Raw genomic sequence first — 7,948 nt, forward strand, 5'->3', positions numbered from 1 at the left:
CTCGATTCTGTGGATGAACAAGATTTAGCCAGGGCAGCTGTCCATTGGGTGGACAGTCCCGGAAAATATAGTGATGATACAGTAGTACGCACATTTTTGAATCTTACCCCAGATGAACAAAGGTTAGCTGGGATTTATATGATCCAACAACTCATTATACTATATCGGAGTCAGCATTCGGACCCTGGTCCCTTGCCTGACATACTGACTGAATTACTTATGAATAAATGGAGAGGTCCAGGTACTGAATTAATTAAAGAAATTCTAGAATCAAGAAAGCAGTATATTCTTTTCGTATGTTCAGAACATGTTCCATTGTCCGTCAAGGAAAGAACTACGTATCACATAGATGGACAGAATCCCTTACGAGAAGTGCACCCAATAAAGGGTGAGGACAATGAGTTTAAACGCGTATTTGTATATACGCCTATATCGAAAATAGAATTATTAGAAATGAAGAAAGTAGTACCCAGTCATGACAAGGACCCAGCGGGGTTTCACCGAGAAATTAAAGACATGTTACTCATGGGAGAGTATACCTACCCCGACATTATGACAATATTAAAGGTGTTGATGCCTGCTGGCATTTATGAGAAACTCAAAGAAAAAGAGTGGGAGGTAGGTGATCAAAAGATAGAATGGTCAGCATTAGAAGCAGAAGAAAGAGCCCGAGGTCCAGGTTCGGGGCTTGGGGACAAAACTAAGGCATTACCAGGACTACTAGTACAGGTACTGCCACGTTTATTAACCACGAAAAAGGAAGATTGGGGTACAATTTCAGCCTGTAAACAGAAGCAAGATGAAGACACTAGTGATTACTATGCCCGTTTTGAAAAATGTTTTGGTATAAATAGTGGCATAAAAGCAAGTAGCGAATCCTATCCACATCTGTTTGTAACAAAATTAGTAGAAAATGCTCTGCCCCCAGTAAAGAATAGAGTATTAAAATTCGAAAGTACCTGGCAAGGTAACACTCCAACACAAATGTTACAAATGTTACAGTACCACCACAATAGAATTAAAGAGGAACAAGAACATGAACACAGACGCATGAAAGACACAAAAATGAAAATGCTAGTTTCCCAGACAGTTCCAGCTGAAGGACATAAAAAGGGTATGACACATTCCGATTCAGCAGGACCTGTAAAAGGGACATGCAATTATTGTAAAAAGCCAGGCCATTACGTACACGATTGTTCAGTTTTAAAACATAATATCGCCATAGGTAAAACACAAGAAAGATCACGGCCACTCAGACAAGACCAGAGTGAACAAGGAGCTATACCGAATGCCCAGGCAATGCCAGCCGCACAACAGCCAATACAGTTTGTGCCAGCTGCACCCCCATTGCCTGTTGCTGCCACACAAACAACAACACGACAAATGTATCAGACCGCACAGTATGAATATCCCGAGTATCAGCGTTACGCATGAACTAGCCTAGAGAGGGAAGTTGACTTACCCCTTATCGAGATTCCTGTAGATCAAGAAGGACCTTATGTACATAGTAAATTATTAGGTCAAGATAGAAAATTTTTACTCGATACAGGGGCAAGTCGAACAACAATAAAACGTAGTGAAGTTCCAGGGGCACCCCTCTCAGGCTCACAGAATATTTCCCTTGGTTTTTCAGGAAAACCTATTGTTAATGAAGTGTCACAGCCTCTTCCACTCACGATAGGACCTCTGACCCGAACTACAGATTTACTGCTTACTAAATCATGTCCAGAAAATTTATTAGGAATAAAAACGTTAAAAGCTCTAGGAGCCATAATATGTTGTTCTCCGGAAGGAGTAAGATTGTTTTTACGTGATTTTAAAGGTCACTATGTATCTAGAGACATGGATCCCCGACTACAGACTTTACCTACACATCTATGGGCACAAGGCCCTACTGATGTTGGTTGCATGAATATTACACCATATCGAGTCACACTAAAGGCAGGAGTGGTGCTACCACGAATACGACAATACAAGTTACCACCAGATGCTGTAGTGGCTTTACTACAAATCATTGACGAGCTCATTGCCCAAGGAGTAGTTGTGGAAACAGACTCCAATATATGTAATTCACCGATAATACCGATTCTTAAACGAACAGATCCGAAGGCCCCGCCAGTATATCGATTGGTTATTGATCTGCGCGAGTTAAACAAATGCATTGTGCCACAATTCCCTGTGGTCCCAGATATCTCGTCATTACTGACAGCTATTGATTCCGAAGCGACATTCTTCACTGTAATCGATCTCAAGAATGCCTTCTTCAGTGTCCCAATAGATCCGGAAAGCCAATATTTGTTCGGATTTAGTTTAAATGGACGTAGCTTTAAATTCTCACGCGCACCTCAAGGATTTACAGAAAGCCCCAGCATCTATAGCCAAGCACTGAAACGAGAACTCGACAGTATCCACATGCCAGTTAACACGGCTCTGTTTCAATACGTCGATGATCTGCTGATCACCGCAAGAAGTGAACCTGAATGTGAGAAAGCATCACTGACAGTTTTACAATTTCTAGCCGAAAAGGGGCACAAGGTGTCCCCTTCTAAGCTGCAATTCTGTGTCCAACGAGTTGTTTATCTTGGACACTCGCTGGACAAGGAGGGAAGGCAGCTTACACCCGACCGCATTCAGTTGATAGCTAACATGCCAATACCCAAGACACAAAAGGAGGTGCGGGCTTTCATAGGCCTCACTTCATATTGTAGACAGTGGATCCCGCAATATGCATTCCTAGCAAAACCACTCATTCAGTTGACAACCCAGGAGGCAGCCACATCGACTGTTCTCCCTTGGACTCAGGAACACACACAAGCTTTTGAAAAACTAAAGAAAGCTTTATGTCAAGCACCAGTTTTAGCAACACCATGTTACAGAAAACAGTTTACACTCTTTGTTACAGAACGCGAAGGTACTGCTTTGTCAGTACTCACACAGGAACAGGCAGGAGCACACAAACCATGTGCTTATTTTTCTAGTACATTAGATCCCGTAGCTCAGGCTTTGCCTGCATGTCTGAAATCAGTGGCAGCAACAGCCTTAGCAATCAGACAAAGCGATGCCATAGTGTTAGGACATCCATTAACAGTTCAAGTACCACACGCAGTAGAGGTTCTTGTAAATAGAACACAAACACAACACTTGACCGTAGCACGACTTACAGGGTATGAACTTACATTGTTTCAGCCACATATAGAAATAAGACGCTGTAACACATTGAATCCTGCCACACTTTTGCCAGTAATCGGAACAGACCCACTAGCCCATGACTGTATTGAAGTTATTACTGTAACGACAAAACCCAGACAAGACTTGACCGATGTTCCATTGTCAGATCCAGACTTGACATTTTATGTCGATGGTTCATGCATGAGAACAAGTACAGGAGAGTTAGTAGCCGCTTATGCAGTCACAACAGATACTGAAGTCATTGAAACTAATCGTATAAATACTTTGTCAGCTCAAGCCGCAGAGCTCATCGCTCTGACACAAGCCTGTATTCAAGCCACGAATAAAAAAGTCAACATATACACTGATTCACGTTATGCATTCGGAGTTGTACATGACTTCGGCGTGCTGTGGCGAGAGAGAGGTTATTTAACTTCCCACGGTGCCCACATTCAGCACGGACCCCTCATTCATGCATTATTAGATGCAATACATCTACCCACTGCAATATCAATTATGAAATGTAAAGCCCATACAAAGGTTACTGATACCATTTCCCAAGGCAATGATCTAGCCGACAGAACAGCTAAACTGACTGCTCAAACTCAAACCCCCGATATGACAAAGACAATAGTCCCGACACCGACACATTGTATGACAGTTAAAGATCCTACTCTTGACATAATTGACATACAGACACATGCTACACCGGACGAAATAAAGAAATGGACTGAATTAGGAGGGATCCAAACGGACCAAGGATGGATGATGAAGGAAAGATCTGTATGGTTCCTTCCTGATTCAATGGTCCAAGTCATAATTAACACTATACATAGTCCAGCACATCTAGGAGAAAAAGCTATGCTAGACAGCATTCAACACATTTGGTTTAATAAGCATTTACGAGCAGCAGCCAAACAAAAGGTCCGTACCTGTATGATCTGTTGCCAGTTCAACCCAGGAAAAAGTGTTCCCGTAGAACAGGGTGGATTTCAGCCTCCTGATCACCCTTTTGAAGTCCTACAGATGGATTATATCCAGATGGAACGATGTCGAGGATTCAAATATGTTCTCGTAGTTGTCTGCGCTCTGTCCCGTTGGACAGAGGCGTACCCGGTTTCAGATTACACTGCTCCGACTACTGCCAAACAGTTGGTTCGAGAATTCTTCCCACGATACGGTTTACCACGTGTTGTCTACTCAGATAACGGCCAGCCGTTCTCATCCGAATTAATGAAACACGTTTCACTTCTGTTAGGTTATCAGTGGAAATTCCACTGTGTCCGACATCCCGAGGCAGCAGGTCTCGTAGAAAGACATAACCAGATACTGAAAATCAGACTGTCCAAAATATGCAGAGAGAAAGGGGTCGACTGGATAGTAGCATTACCAGTTGCACTCTTTTACATGAGAATGGTAGCACACTCTAGAACAGGGCTATCCCCGTATGAGGTGATCTTCGGTAGACCACCGAATATGTGGGGGACGCCCATACCACGCAAAATAACTGATATTGACTGTAATATGCTGACAGATTACTTGGCTTCCTTGATGTCTGCACTACAATCTTCTCGTTCACAGGTAGCTGCAGCCTTTCCCGACAACACTGAGGTGAAACCCCATGACGTTGTTCCGGGTAATCTTGTCTTTGTGAGAAATTTCGACAGAAAAACTCAACTGGAGCCCAGGTGGAAAGCACCCAAGTTGGTCCTGTTGACCACAAGAACAGCCGTGAAGATCGAGGGCCGCAAGGGCTGGATTCATTCAAGTCACATAAAAAAATTTCATGGACTACCTTCGGATATAGACACTGTGCCCTGCACTCCCTCCCAGACTGATACAAAACTCCCTTTTGTTGAACCTAACAAATCTGAAAATTACAAACTAAAGCTTAGGCCCACCAAGTCGAGCAATTTGATTGTTTAAGTCCTCTCCAAGGTGAAGCGGTTGAATTGTCTCTGACATGTATCCCTTGGACCTAAGTAGAGGAAATACCGGGAAAATGTTGAAACGACAGGCGTATTGTAAATCACTGCGTAGCCACTGCATAGTGACATTATTAATTTTGTTTTTATTGAGTCTTTTAATAATTATTACAAGTATGTTGTTGCACATATATTACCCTATTTCTAGACATGTTTATAATGTTGCTGCTGAACATTCTTTTAGTGACTTACCTCCGCATGAATTGTCTTACAGACTTGCGCTGCGCAATAACACTTTCATTAGTATGTTACATCATTCCCATCAGACTAGTAACGCCACCAATTGTTGGGTGTGTGGCCGACTCCCTCCCTATCAGAATTATGAAGGAGTCCTGCCTTTCTTTCCGCATCCATTTACACATAATGGCTCCTGTGGAGCATGGTTTAGTTTAATTAATTCCATAGACTCAGACACCGCAGTTTACCAAGACCATTGGATATGGGGAAACCTGAACCTAGTTTTACTCAAAGTCTGCTACCCTGACAAGGAGGGTCGCCCCAAAAGAACAGGAACTGATCTAGAAAATGAAGTATATGGATTAGGTAATTTTACACCTAATCTCATGATTCTAAATGTCGTATCCGAAGTTGAGCTAGTCTTACCCACCATGTCAGTATTCCCAGCGAAAGGTGAATTGTGTGTAAGAAAGGTTGGTTCTATACATATGGGCCATAGTAAATGCACTACTACAGTAGAATTCGGTGATCAAGGCAAATCTTCATTCAGAGCTTCTCGCCACTCCTACTTTATATGTGGTCAGACTGCATATATGCGTCTACCTCTAGATTGGGATGGTACCTGCTACATAGCATTCCTTTTGCCACCTGTTTTCCTAGCTCCTCCTGATTATTACAGAAATATTCATTTAGTACACAACAGAGAACGGAGAGATCTCCCCATTGTCGATTACACTGAGACGGCGTGGGACAAGTATGTAGATTTTAATAAAGGCATCTTTCCCTATATAGGTACTGTTACTAATAGTAAGCTAATACGTAGATTAACTAGAACCCTTGAAGCAGTAGTGAATGAAACTATTTCCGCCTTAGGCAATTTAACAGAAGAACAGTCTGCTATGCGGATTGTTGTGCTTCAAAATCGTCTTGTCCTTGACGTCATCCTGGCTGATAGAGGCGGAGCTTGTAGGGTCATCGGATCAAGCTGCTGCGTATTCATACCAGAAAATTCGCCATCCGTATATAAAGCCATCACTCGCCTTCATAAGATAGTAAGCCAGATACACCAGAACCCAGGCACTTGGACTTGGTCCAGTTGGTTTTGGAATACGGTATCAGCCTGGGGATGGAGAGTTTTATCCTTCCTAGGTATTGGCCTTCTCATATTATTCAGTTGCTGTCTATGTCTACAATGTGGACCAGCAATTTGTGGTCTATGTGCCACATCGTGCATTCCACATCAAGATTTTCATTCAAGATCCCGGAAGAAGAAAGAAGAACAAATGATGCTATATGAACAGATCAATGGATTGATGAAGATTGATATCTCTTGAAGGGCAAGAAGGGGACAAGGAGGGAATGTGGAAATATGGATTTTTCTGGTCAGTTATGTCCCCTATCTTGGACCCCAACGGTTCTATGAGCATGTCACAAGTACATGTATGCTCCCTCCAGTTCCAGTAATGATGACGCAAACACATGTGCGTCCACCGTCAACATGTCCTCTGTCAGATCCGCCATAAATGGGCTGGATATTCCATTCCTAAATATGAAAGGCCACCGGCTTTATATGGTTCACTTATGCCATTTTACAGTCCAGGCAAGTAGGCCCTGATTCTGTCATCGAACTCCTCTTGCCTTCTGCCTCTGAAAGCTCCAGTTCAAACCTGCATCTGTGACCATGAACTTTGTCTCATTCTCTGCGCGGCTCACGAAGCCTGACATCAGCCTATTCTCTGCCAAGAACTGTATTTCACCTTCGAATTATCTGCTTCCCCCTCAGCCGATGCATTCCTGCCTAGTAGCTTAAGTAAACATTCTTCCAGTTACCAAGCAAAAAAGGCCCATCTTCTCTGTCCTCATGCAAGTAATTCATAGCCCTGTTACCATGGAATATTCCTACCCCCTCGCATTCAGTGTAGCCACCTAGACGCTTGTACACGCACGCACAGTCAGTATAGAATAGATTCTGTCCGAGAGTCCTTCTTTTGTGGATAACATAGTTCTTTAAACATAGGATGTTAGATATGATTTGGGATTAGGTTGACTTGACCCCCCAGACTTCCTGTCTCCACACGTAGAGCTAAATGTCAAGTCCCCGTCACCCCCTAGTTACACGTCAATTACACGTCAGACTGCTGCGCGCGCATCAATGCCAAGTATTATCTTATAGATCCACCTATGTATTACATCATAGCCAATCATGTTCCTTTTTACTCATTATTACACCCATTTTCGGTTACGTAGAACCAAACGTCAATGTCCTTATCAATTGTTACGCCTACTGTATTCACTTCATTATGATGTATGTATTATAAAAGTTACTGCCTGTCAATAAAGTATGTACTTCACTTCCTGAACTCCCGTGGTGATGGAACTTGAAGCATCCGATTATAATCGCTTATTGGAATAAAGCCCATTCTGAAACTCTAATATCACGGATTCTGCCTCTCATTTTACTGAGCTACTTTATAATGTTCCTGTATCAAATTCAGTCCCGGTAAAGGAGACATTATTATGATAAATATATTTTAGATAAAAATACCTGCATTAATCCATGAATGCCAACATTTTATAGATTGAGAAAGTTTTAGTTATGCATTGTACCATAGTGACTT

Source organism: Triturus cristatus, chromosome 8, assembly GCF_964204655.1.
Source record: "Triturus cristatus chromosome 8, aTriCri1.1, whole genome shotgun sequence".
NCBI lineage: Eukaryota > Metazoa > Chordata > Amphibia > Caudata > Salamandridae > Triturus > Triturus cristatus.